The sequence below is a fragment of the Diospyros lotus genome, chromosome 2 (genome assembly GCF_014633365.1).
Source record: "Diospyros lotus cultivar Yz01 chromosome 2, ASM1463336v1, whole genome shotgun sequence".
NCBI lineage: Eukaryota > Viridiplantae > Streptophyta > Magnoliopsida > Ericales > Ebenaceae > Diospyros > Diospyros lotus.
Window position 1 is genome coordinate 42,162,641 of NC_068339.1, and position 13,498 is coordinate 42,176,138.

Here is a 13,498-nt window from a genome sequence, read left to right on the forward strand (position 1 = left end):
CGGCAAAACGAGAATAATTGTAAGCACCCCCGCCCGGATATCCCCAACCATCCGGACTACCCGAACGGGAGCGCCTACGGGAGGAGAAAGGAGATAAACACAAGACACAGATCACCCCGGCATGCATACACAAAAATGAGAACAGCGGAAGCAAAGCTCAAGACATGCATGCACTATGGGTACCCCGCTAATACAGCGGTCACAAGATAAATAAATAAACACTGTTAGAATGGGAGATGCTATGGCACACACCAAGAGGAGGGGTGAATTGGATATTTAAAAAAATCTTGATAAAACTTGAAAAAACTTTTTAACCCAATTGAGGTTTTAGTGATTTAAAATATAGAACATATGAAATGACAAATGTAAAGCAAGAAGAATAAAAGACACAAAGAAATTATAGTGGTTCGGCTTAAACCAAGCCTAATCCACTACCTTAGCTCCCACTAAGGATTTTAAACCAATTCACTAAAACCTCCTACTTACACAAGTAGGCCCTCTAGCTACACAAGCTAGGAAATACAACCTCCCAATTTAATGGGCCCTCTAGCTACACAAGCTAGGAAAATAGAAACAATACAAATGAAAGAGATAAGCTAAGAGTTAACACTCTTAGTTACAAGTTCTCTCACAATGAAAAATAAGGCTTAACAATAAATTTTCAATGATAGAACAGCAAAGCCTTGGAGAGAAAAAATAAAACAATGAAAGCCCAAACACTGTAAGCTCGAATAAAATTGTTTGCAATTGCTAGATCATCTCATTTCAGTCCATTAGCCTCTCCTTGATCATCCATGAGTTGTATATATAAGCATCCATAAAGATTGAAGAAGAAACTAGCCGTTTTTGTGACCGTTGGAGTTGAAAAACTAGCCGTTATAAAATCTGTGAAACATAATAGTCGACAGAAGAAAAGATTAGTCAACTATTTTTACAAGTAAAACTAAGAATAGTCGACAGACATATACTGATAGTCGACTATTTTTAATACAAAAATCCAATAGTCGACAGACATACTTGAATAGTCGACAGTTGCTGAAATGTGAAGAAATTTTTGAATTTCATGAACAAAAATAGTCGACAGATCAAAAGGCATAGTCGACTATTTTTACTCGATAGTCGACAGATGCTAAAATAGTCGACAGATACTTAAATAGTCGACAGAACATCAAAAATAGTCGACTATTTTGAAGCATAGTCGACAGAATGATCCTGATAGTCGACTATTCTATAGAAAATCTTGAATTTTCAATACATCCTTATTCGATTCTTTTAAAACCTCATTTTGATTATCTTGAAAGCAAGTTGAGATTATCAAAAGTATATTTTGAAACAAATCACACTCAACCATACTCAATATTTCTTCTATAGGTTTTCATATCTTGCTTCAAAGCTTATATACTAAAAATTCATTTTCTCATTCATATAATCCACATAGTAGAAATTGATTTTCATATAGACATTCATCACAAACTCCTGTGCCGACATACACAAGACTCGAGAAAAGACCTGGCACAGTACGAAATAATAGAGTAAATTCTACCTAGACATCAGAGTGGATAGGGATTGACGAGACTGCCTGTACACCACACCGACTCTGCCGTTAAAGCTGACTCCCTTGCTATGGCCCACGCCGCCACTACCTGGAATGATGGAAAGCAAGGTGAGTCGAGAGACTCAGCAAGCATAAGGAAGAAAAGGCATAAGGCTACACAAAACCAGAAGTCTCACCCCAGAATAAATCCCCAGGTACACACAAGCCATGAGACGCTACAACACAACAGCTCAATAGCATAATAAAATAAAAGCACATACCGGTCCTTGGGGCCCACATAAGACACTTGGCACCCAAGTCCCATACCAACCTGCCGCTGCCCTAAAAGGCAACAAATATCTGCAACAAACCTGCGCGCGCTGTCCCAGGCCGGTACTCCCGTCACCTGTATCCGTCGGTACTCCCGACAACCGAGCCAAAGGCTCCCTCGGAACGGTACTCCCATCCGAGAACTAAATACTACCAGTATCCATGCAATGCACATAAGAATGCAATGGCGTAATGAGCATCAACGTGATACAAGGCGCCCATACATCCAGGCATCAAGCCATGCTCCGCCCACATAGTAAACCACACGCCATGCATATGTCGCGCTGGATGCAACCTAACCAATCTAGAATGTCCGTGTCCAAGCATACTCAATAAATGAATATCCCAACATGCATCACGTACCCATGTGCATATCAAATCATGAACAGTAATACAATGTATCTAACCATGCAGTAAATCACATACCGGCAGAGCTTGTCAGCAATGCGTGGCACCGGTCAACGGCCAGTGACTAGGAGTGTCCACCCGACGGTCCACATCAGGGCCGTACGATAGTCTACTCCAACGTTACCAACAACCGACCCCTGCCCTACTGCTCGATAGCTCTAACCGAACCATAAATAAATCCAAGAAAACTGTAAATAAACCCAATAAAATCATAAATAAACTCGTCTGTCTAGGAACCTAGTCCCAACTGGGTTCAGCATCATTCCGAAAGGAATGGGGGCGGTACAAACCCCCATAGGCTCACAACGGATAAAATTCTAGAAGTCTCGGATTTAATTTAAATTAAATCAGATGAATAATAATTCAACAAATAGGGCTAAGTACCAAATTAAAGTAAGGGAGGTGATAAAATACAGGAAATCATGGGGTCTTCCACGGGAATTAAAGATCAGGAAGAGAGGGTTAAGAGCTTGCCTTTACACGGCCGTTTCTTCTTTTTCTTACACTCCCTCTGCGAAGTAAAACGTTTAATAGCGATTAATAAATCCATGGCTCGCATTAATTAAATCTAACCGCGTAATATAAATAATTTAACAGCCTAAAATCCCACGTAGGCGCACCACAATTAAAATCCCAATGAGTCTCGCATTTATTTTAAATTAATTCACACTAATAAAATCCTCGAAGCCACCTTAATAAATTAAATTTAAATCAAACGACTCAAAATTCTATAATTAATAAACGAGCCGAAACAGACGAAGGGAGGTCAAATAATTTGACAACGAAAGTAACGACGAGGTGGGTGAAAAGAACTTGCCTTAACAGAGATATCCTTAGGCTCGTTTCGACTCAACACGGTAAAATTTATACAAACTACAATATCCCAATTATTTGCCAAAATTAATAAAATTGAACTTAAAACAAAATTCTGACCGTACAGAATATTAATTACTAGCTGCTCTACATACCTGAATAATTAAATCAGGGATTAAACGGAGTTTAATCCAATTTTTGAAGCCCCAAAATCTCAAATTCTCTCGCGCACGCTGCTGTTCTTTTCTATAATTTCCTTACTGTTCGCATGCAAAAAGAACGCCCGAAATCGGGTTTAAATAAGGCAAAAAGGGGTGGCTGGGAAGCAGCCACGTGGCAGCTACTTGGACTAACGTTGGAGGCCACCGCCTCTTAAGCAAACGGCACCGTTTTGGCCCTCAATTGGCTGGAATTTAATTCCAGCAAAATCAGCAACAGTGCAGCCCTTCCTCAAGCTCGATTCTGAGTCCACAACCCAGCCCCCATGCACGCCTGCCACTTGATCTACTAAGCACCTTGTTAATATAATACACATTCACTTATATTTAATTGCTAACTTTAATTGCCTTTATTAATTTCCAGCACTTCACGCACTGCTCCATTCCAATTCCTTAATCTCATAATAAATTATTATTATAATGCTTGATTATAAACTTATTCTTACACTTAATATTATTATTATTGTTGATTAATATTCTCTTTAAATTAAATCAACACAATAGCTACTAACTAAATTAAACTATGATTTACAGGTCGTTACAATAATTGAAGAAGCAAGCAGGCGCCTCATGTAACTGAGCAACAGTAGATCTGCCAACCCATATCTGTTTTAGATCTGGGCAGAGAGATCCCTTCATTCTTCTTATGTGTTCCTATTTTTGTTCTTCTTTAATTATTTAGGATGTTCAGCAACTCTTGAATAATTATGTAAATATTTTATTTATTATAAGTAATTAAATAATTGTCTAAGATTTTTAAAAGATCCTATAAATTAAAACTTTATTAGTTATTAATTTTTTTATTATAATTATTACATTAACTATATTTATTTTATTCTAAAATTAATATTTGTAATTACTTGATTCATGATTTGAGATTTCTTATGATACTAGACATAAATAAATAAAGAATAGATCTTCACAAAATAACATGTGTTAATTGGGGAAGACACGTCCACTTAATTATATGTGTAATTTTTTATTATATTTGTAATGAATATTTTTATATAATGAGTATCTATATTTAATGTGTTCTTTAAGTCTAATTCACATAGACATCTAGGGTGTGTTTGTTAAAATAAACAAGATAAGAGATATCAATATAAGTTTAGAATACATTTTTGATCAAGATAAGGTTGGAAAGCATTTTAAGATTTCTATCAGAGTGTTTGTTAATTTTTTTGGAATCCATTGATAATTGTATTTTTTCTTTTTGTGTTTGTTAATACATATGATAAGTACCAAGATAAGAATTTTTTTACCAAAATATCCCTATTATTAAATTTATGATTAAAATACTATTTTTATGATTAATATGAATTGTCAAAAAAATAAAAATAAAAAATAAAAAAATATTTTATTTTCTAAATTCATGTTAAAAAATAAATTTAAAAGGAGTTGAAAAGTAGAAATAATTATTATTAGAATTACAATAATTCCACTTAGATAATTAAAAATGGTCAAAACATATTTTCATAATAGATAATAAAATATAAAATTAAATAAAATAATTTAAAAATTGGTAAAATGAATTATATTAGTTAATAAAATATATAAAGAGAGCGAGAGAAAAATTTAAATTTTAAAAATCAATTAAATGAATAATGTCATTTAAATTTTAAAAATTATCAAAACATATAATAATTTAAAAGTGTATTAAATAATATTAATTATAAGACTTAAATAAATAAGTTTTTTTAATAAATTTAAATCTTTAAATGGCATTAACTATCCTACAAGGGGTATATAAGTAATTGAGCATTTGACTGCACTCTCACCCTGTAATTAAAACACAAAACAAAACACAATAAAAAATTTATATTTTGTTTCCTTTATATTGGTGAGAGGTTTATACTCATCAATGTATGAGTGCAGTTGTAGTCCAAATTTAAATTTATATTTTCTAGATAAGTCCAGATCGTCCACTGAGAGATTTATTTATGGTAAAAATAAAAAAAATGTCACACACAAACACACGTATTTGGACAAATGGGCAACAAGGTTTTTTTATGATTTTTTTTAAACAACGTAACTAGGAAATAAAGTAAGATAGAAATTGAAATAGATACTGAACATGAGAATATAAAATTAAACAGCACTTGAGTTAAGACAATTTTAGGACCAACCCGTTGATTCCCAAACTTTAGCATAAAGGATTAGCAACATTAATTTAATTTCAAATATGAGGGTTTGTTATTAAATGCAATTAGAGATGATGATAGTTCTAGTTTAAGCAATCCCCATACATGATATGTGGGATTCTAATTTAAGCAACTACCATAAATCAAATTGCAATTAATACACAAAATAACTAAATTAATCATCCGGGTTTGGGTATGATAGCGTTTCCAGTTCTAGTAACTCTCATGCGTGACATGAAAGCTCTAAGTTAGGCTTACGCTCCAATTCAAACCTAGTGATTTCTCGATTATCAAAACACACTCATACTGAAGTTTAAATTAATGTTACTCATTTAAAGCGCAGCTTTCTTTGGGAATCATTGGCGTTGGATACTGTTCTTACCTTGACCCAAGATTAGATTTAGTTACTCATCTCCATTTAGAAGTTAATTGACAGAAATTTAAATGACATAATTTAAATAACATAATTTAAATGACAGGAATTAAAATAGCAAAAACTAACCGGCCATTTAGGCGGTGGATAATTAAAAGACAAGAATTAAAATTGAAAAAATTTAAAGGCATAAGCTAACCGGCCATTTAGGTGGTGGATAATAAAGAAACAATAAATGACATAAGAATTTAAAAGAAGAAAGAAATGAAGTAAGATCACAAGAGAAAATAATAAAGAAAATAAGAAAGAACAAGAACAATTGTCAAAGAGAGAATTATAAGGAAACAACTAAATTTTGATTCAAGAATAATAATCACACTTACAAATGCAATCAAGTGAGCTATTTATAGACCACGAGATGCAATACAAACCACACAATTTCAATTATTCAACTAGACATAATTATATCTAATGGGCACTCACACGCTTAAAGTTAAATGGATTTTAGCTATAATACACACCTAATATTAAATAGATTTTAGCTAAAATACATACCTAATAAAGCACTCATAAAGTTAAATGGATTTTAGTTATAATACACACCTAATAGTTAAATGGATTTTAACTAAAAATCACACTTAATAAAGCACTCACATTAAAAAAATAAAAATAGATTTGTATGATTGGGTTTTTAATCTTCATTATGATTAAAAATAATGCTTGAGCCTTCTCCAAATGCTATATTCTATAGATTGCTCAAGTTGGGTCTTAATTCTTCATGGGATTTAATTCTTCATGGACTTTAATTCTTTATGGACTTTAATTCTTCATTCTTTAATCCAATTTAAGTCTCCAAACCCACATTCTTCATGCTTACAAAAAAAATAATTTAGTGTTATTAATAAATTATATATTATATATATATGTATTACACATGGCACATATATATTAGATTAGATTATATATATATTACATGCACGTATATAATGATGTATATGTATTATATATAATTTTATATATTATTATTATTATTATTTTTAAATTTTACTTTAGAACTTCATTTCATTTATTTTTCAATTTAAACTTGCATATAACCATAAAATATATATTAATATCTAATTTAAGCCATTTTTAATATTAAAAGAAATGTGTAATTATAACATAATTTTTACAAAATTAACCATTAATCATACCTCCAACTTAAACATTGCTAGTCCCTTAGCAATCAGATCATACACCTGCCAAACTTTATTCACAATAACTATATAAATGTAAAAATTTCAAATTCAAAACCGAAATGCATAAAATCGAATAAGTAATTTAGCATTCTAAATCAAATTTTTGGTTAAAGGTCATACAATCTCATGAATGAAAATTAGGATAACCAACACACAGACTTACTCCTTCGAAATTTTGACTTCAAATCTTATAATGGATTTTCCCTCCAATAAAAATGATTCCTCAGGTGTACACACAAGGGGATGCACCGTTATAAGAGTAAATGCAGAACAAGTTCAAAACTCGATGTCATCCCAAATACAAGGAACGTATTTCCATGAAAGAACAGTAAAATTGACATAGCTTCATGACTAGAATAATGCTCTAGATGAGTAACTTCTGAATTTAAACATGATTCCCTACTCTAAACTCGAATTCTGAGATCACATGATTTATAGCATCAAAAGGGACCAGACTAGGTCATAATGGGGCTATGAGGTTAATACGGGTTGTCAAAGAAAAGGTAGAGTGTGCAAAGGGTGTGTCGAAATTTTTTTTTCAGCATTTATTTTGAAACAATTGTGCTGAATAACTAAGAGAATTTCCCCTTCTTTATTTATTTATTATTTTTTCTTTTTTTTAAATATGAAAATAGTTAGACAAACTAATTCCCAAAATCACACCAGGTTGGATAAAATTCATATGGTTATGGGTTAAACGAAGGTAACGAAAGAAGTTGTACTACAATTAGCTCAAATGGGCTAGCAAGAGAAGTTAATGTAAAGAAAGAAAAAGATTAATAGGCCCAAAATGAAAGAAATTGATCCCTCTATCATGCTTCTACAAAACGATATTACTCAATCATCTAATTTAGAGTTTGAAATCAGTCAAATTTATCCGCTATCATACTAGACATTCAAAGCGAATTGATATTTTGAAGGCATTGAAAAGATAAGATAAACAATAAAGCATATTTAAAGTAAGTGTTATTTCACTCAGAATTAACGATTATTAGGCTCAAACACTCAATTGGGTAATAGTCTTCACTTCTGTTGAGGGATCATACAGTGTACTAATCAGCTAATTACTGTTACCTTTGACTTTATGACCGATAACCAATTTTTTAAATTTTGAATACCTGATGAATGCAAATTACTTGTTCTAATGCATATACATTTTCAAATAAGAAATCAATGCATTCATGTTTCGTATTGCAAACTTAACCGGCTATTAGTGCATAACTTCAAAGCTTTAGAAATAGCGTTATTTAAAACACATAATTTTATTTTTTTTTAATAAGAGCAGATAAAGATAATCAATTCACACAAGACTACAAACTAGCAATAGCAAACTCACAGTTAAACATGAACCAGATAATTCATAACTAGACCTTACACCCCTAACCTGAATTGCAGTAATAAAATAGGGTTGTTAGGAATACCTGTAACTCCACAAGTCCATAGATTTACTGTGAACTGCTAAAAACTCAAACAAACAAATGAGTATATCATATAGATATATATTTATATTTTCACACCAAAATAAAAAAATTTCATGCAAGTTATAAAATAAACAAAATGCGTCTCAAGAGTACAAAAAGTACTCCTTACTCTGCCATCTTATCATAGACTTGCTTAACAACATTTCACAGTTTTTTTTTTTTTTTTAAAAACTAAGAAAAATCCTACAAGTCATAGATAAACAAAATACGTCTCAAGAGTACAAAAAGTACTCCTTACTCAGTCATCTTAACAAAGAGCATTTCTCATAGTGATAAGTCTAAATTAATCGGACCCCTTTGGCGCTTGTTACTAATTGCCTTAGACTAGTCTATTCGAGGCTCATGAGGATCGTACTGTGGAACATAAGCGTGTAATTTCTCTAGCAGCTCCTCAATGGTGGATGCGGAAATGAGAATCTTTCTTGTTGAGAGAGAAATGAACTCTTTGTCCATAGCCTGATCAAGAAAAAAGAGCAACCCATCGAAAAAATGGTTAATATTTAAAAGTCCAATGGGTTTGGTATGCAGATTACTCTTGGCCCAGGAGATTATACAAAAGATTTCTTCAAGTGTTCCAAAACCTCCTGGTAAAGCAATGAAGGCATCTGACTGATAAATCTTACAAGCCATGCGCTCAGACATAGAAGTCATTTTTATAAGTTGACCGCGTGTAATCCCAGAAATATGTGGTTCAGCCAAAGGGATTGACATTACACCTACCACAGATGATTTTCCAAGATGTGCAGCTTGTGAAACATAACTATTCAATCCACGACTTCCCCCTCCATATACCAAATTAATTTTTTTCTCTCCCAATTTTTGGCCAAGTTCGCTCGCTGTAAATGCGTAACAAATATCGCTCCCAAGTTGAGAGCCATAAAGTACACATATGGTGTTGATTCGACGAACTAACTGGCCTTCCATATTTGTTCCTTTCGTATGCCCTGAAAGAAGTTTGGTGATCAAAAGTAGTTATATAGGAATTCAATAAGAAATAAACACAAACCAAAATCATGCGTATTTACAAGTAGTTGTGATTGTGGCTCATATTTTCCTTTGGTTTTACATCCAGAAATGGCTTAAACACTTTCTATGAAGTGGGGATAGGCTTCCCATTCAATTTTCTTATAGATTGGCAAACATGGTCGTTTTTAGTCAAATTCCCAAAACTATAGCGTTGGTGGTCACTTCTGAACTGGGTCCATAAAGCAAGAAGTTCTCTTTGCACTATTCCACATGGATACGTCTCAAGAGTCAATCGGATATCATCCAAAGACTCCTTACTCAGTTCATCATTTATGAAACTAATTTTATCTTCTCGATTTATGGACGTAAACCTCACAGATTTGCATCGTGTGTTACAGGTCCATCGAGCACATTTGTAACAATCATTCACTCTTTTCGCTCTTCTTTTCTTTACAAAACTACTCTTTGATTTAGTTATACTTCTTTTGTTTTGTTATTCACTTCTTCTTTTTTCTTCTTCAGTTTGGTAAAAAAATGACATAATTTCTTTAGTTCGATTGATTTAGTTATTTAGATTTTTTTCAACATGAAAATCAAACCAAATTAAAATAATTGAAGTTGGCAAAATTTATAGTCGAACTGAATTATCAACCTTTAACAAAAACCAAACAGAACCAACAATTTCTATCAATTTGGTTTCGTTATTTCAATTCAACCGAAATTTTGCACACCCCTAATTATAAGCTATTAGTTATAAAATAATATGTTTGGTAAAAAACAAAAGCTTATAAGTTGTGAAATTTGTTAAAAATAAAAAAATAAATATCACTACTTGTGTGAATAAATTCATTAAGAAACAATTATAATAAAAAAGTATAATTAATTATACTTCTAACAAAAATTAACATATATTATGCTTTAAATTTATGTTTTTTAAACTTTTATATTTTTAAATACATACATGTATAACCATATCTATAGCTTCATCTTTAACAATTGATTATAGTGTTGGCGACTGGCGATTGCTGATGATGTTGAGAGGAAAAAGAGATAGACAAATACTAGAGAAAAGAGATAAACAAACATTAGGGAAGAAAAAGAGAGAGAGAGCTTGACTAAACCCACCAAGAATAAGTTTTGATGACGACTCCATCTAGTGGCCAATGGAATCCATCACCAATGAAACTATAAGTTTTGACTATAACCCATCAATGTGATGGGCTTAAGATCTAAAATGCCATTGCGCTAATGGGTTTTAGATTGTTGAAACCCATTGTCTATATGGGAAGTTTTGACGATCCTAGAACCCATAGAAATAAAGAGAGAGTTTTGACGATAGAGGAAACTATTATCACTATTGTTGTTGTTTCTTCTTCTGTCTCCTTTCATCGTTGTTGTTTCTTTTTATTCATCATGCAATTGATGTCAAAAGGGTAGCAACATTGGAGATAGACCCAACGACAATAAAGAAGAGGATGAACGCATGAGAAGGTTGGGTCTTCCACGAATTTAGTTTAGGGATTTAGGACAGTTGAAAATCCCTAATTGTTTAAGGATGCAATTGTCTTTTACTCAGTCAAAACCAATGTCTTAAAAGCTTCAACATTGAAATGGTAGCTTTTCAAAAATGTTAATCTTAGAACTTTAAAATTAGGTAGCATTTTGACAATTCAAACACAAATATCATAAAACTTGTAATTTTTATACCATTCTTCATAATTGAGATTTAGTTCTTAAAATATAAATAAGACAATATAAAAAGATCATATCATGTCTTATTTATACCCAAAAATGGTTTACATTTAATTATTTGAATAAATTATAATAACACTCCTTTAAGTGAAATTTATTATTTTGAGAAATTATTCCCATCTTCCCTAAGTTGAAATTTCAAAACAATTTAGTTTATATCGCTAAATAACTATCATTAATTTTTGAAAAATGATCTAACATCTAGGTTTAGGTTTTCATATGATTTTGCTTAAATTATTTTATAAATTAATAATAAAAAAATTGATTCTTATTTAATGTTATGTCAATAACTATATATACTCTGACATGTGACCAAACTGTGCTACATAAAATCAAATATTCATTAAGTTGTCTTTGCACTTTTTCTTTTTCTTTTTTTCTTTTTCTCATTATCTTTGTATTTTTTAGTACCATGCTAAGTTAATATTCACAATTTAAAAGAGTAAATTAATAAAAACAATGTTTGTCTTAAAAAACTGATAAAGATAACTATGATTTACTTTTTATTTTATTATTTTTAAGACAAAATATTAAATTAGTTATTGAAATTTGACTCAATGACCAACTTAAAAATGGCGTCGATAAACTATTGAACTTTAATAAATTGGGTGATGTTAGTCAATAATCAACTTTTTGTTTTAATGCCATTAGATGCGATCAACAATTGGCTAATGTTAGCTCAATTACGAAAGTTTAATAGTGATGTAAATATTCTTGGGTCTATAATTACTTTAATACCCCGAAAATATAGTTATTGGCAACAGTGAAGGGCCACTCCTTTGACGTCATCCTGCGTAAGCTCAGAGATGACACATGGCAGATACGCCTCACCACATCGGCTAATCAGTTGCTTGGCGAAGATTCTTCGAATTTCTCGAGATCAACCATCACACCGAGAATCATGGAGATATGAGCAACCCCGAACTCCTTGAAACCGATTAAGGAATTCATATCAGTAAGATCCCAACTCCATGAAGAACGAGATAGAGATCCTGACGATTTAAAAAGAATCTTTACCTCGGCAAGAGGATAAAAAAGGACAACTAAGAGGTAAGGGGATCGAACCTTTTATTTCTCTAAATTTAAAATTACATATCTTGAGCTTATTTTTTATTCGATAATTTGACTTGAGCGTCAAAGTGAGACTGGGGAAGCAAGTCCCCAACTTCATTGTAGGTACTTAGACTGAGGCAGAAAAAGGTGATCAACTTCCGCATTATCAAATAACTTATTTGGCTAATTTTAAAGTTCAATGATTAATTTGACACTGATGAGACCAAACAATAAGGTCAATGCACACCAAAATTTACAATTTTTTTTTTGTCCCTTACCATATGAGGGCACCAACGATAAAAAAATGTTAATATGTGTCAACAAGAAACTGAGAAAAAGATTATTGAAAGTTGAAAAGATATTCACTTTTATCTATTAGATGTTTGAATAAATCCCTGTGTGAATTTAAACATATTTTTATGCCAGCATCAAAGAAATTTTTTAATTAATTTGGCAATAATATGATAAAACTTCAAAATTTTTCAAGATGGACCGGATCTTATGATTCACTATCTATTGGTTAATAGACATAAAGTTACCGTTTTGTTGTTTTTCAACTGCCTTGTTTAAGATTTTTTTTTTGTGCTAAGTAAAAATAATTTTTGACTTCACAAAAAGTTGAATATTCTCAAATTTGAAAAAAAAGAAGAAGTAAAAAGCAATTAGAGAAGAGCAAAAGTTCATTTTACCCGAACTAATTGAACTGAACTGACTAAACTTGTCGGTTCAGTTCGATTTTTTTCTTGCATTGGTTCAATTCGATTAATTTTTCTTAAAAATTTAATTTTTTTATTTTTAGTTCGGCTTTTTAGTTGGAAGAACTAAGCCGACTAACCAAATTTTAAAACGATGATGTTTTAATATTTATAAAACGATATTATTTTTTTCAATTTTATGTGTTTTCTATCAATTATTTTGACTTTCTTAATTTTTTTTACGTTTCTTTAGTTTATACGAGTTGGGTTTGATTTTTTTTTTGTTATCAATTAGTTCAGTTTTTCGGATTAATAGGTCATTTCAGTTCAATTTTATTCATTAATTCTATTTAATCGGTTAATAAATTTTGATCAATTATCAATAATCAAATTGATCATTTACACATCCGCGTAAAAGGAACCACGTTTATGAAAATTCAATGGGCCATTTGACCCACTTTGAGTGGTCAATTTGCCTCTTTCTTCTTTTAGAAAA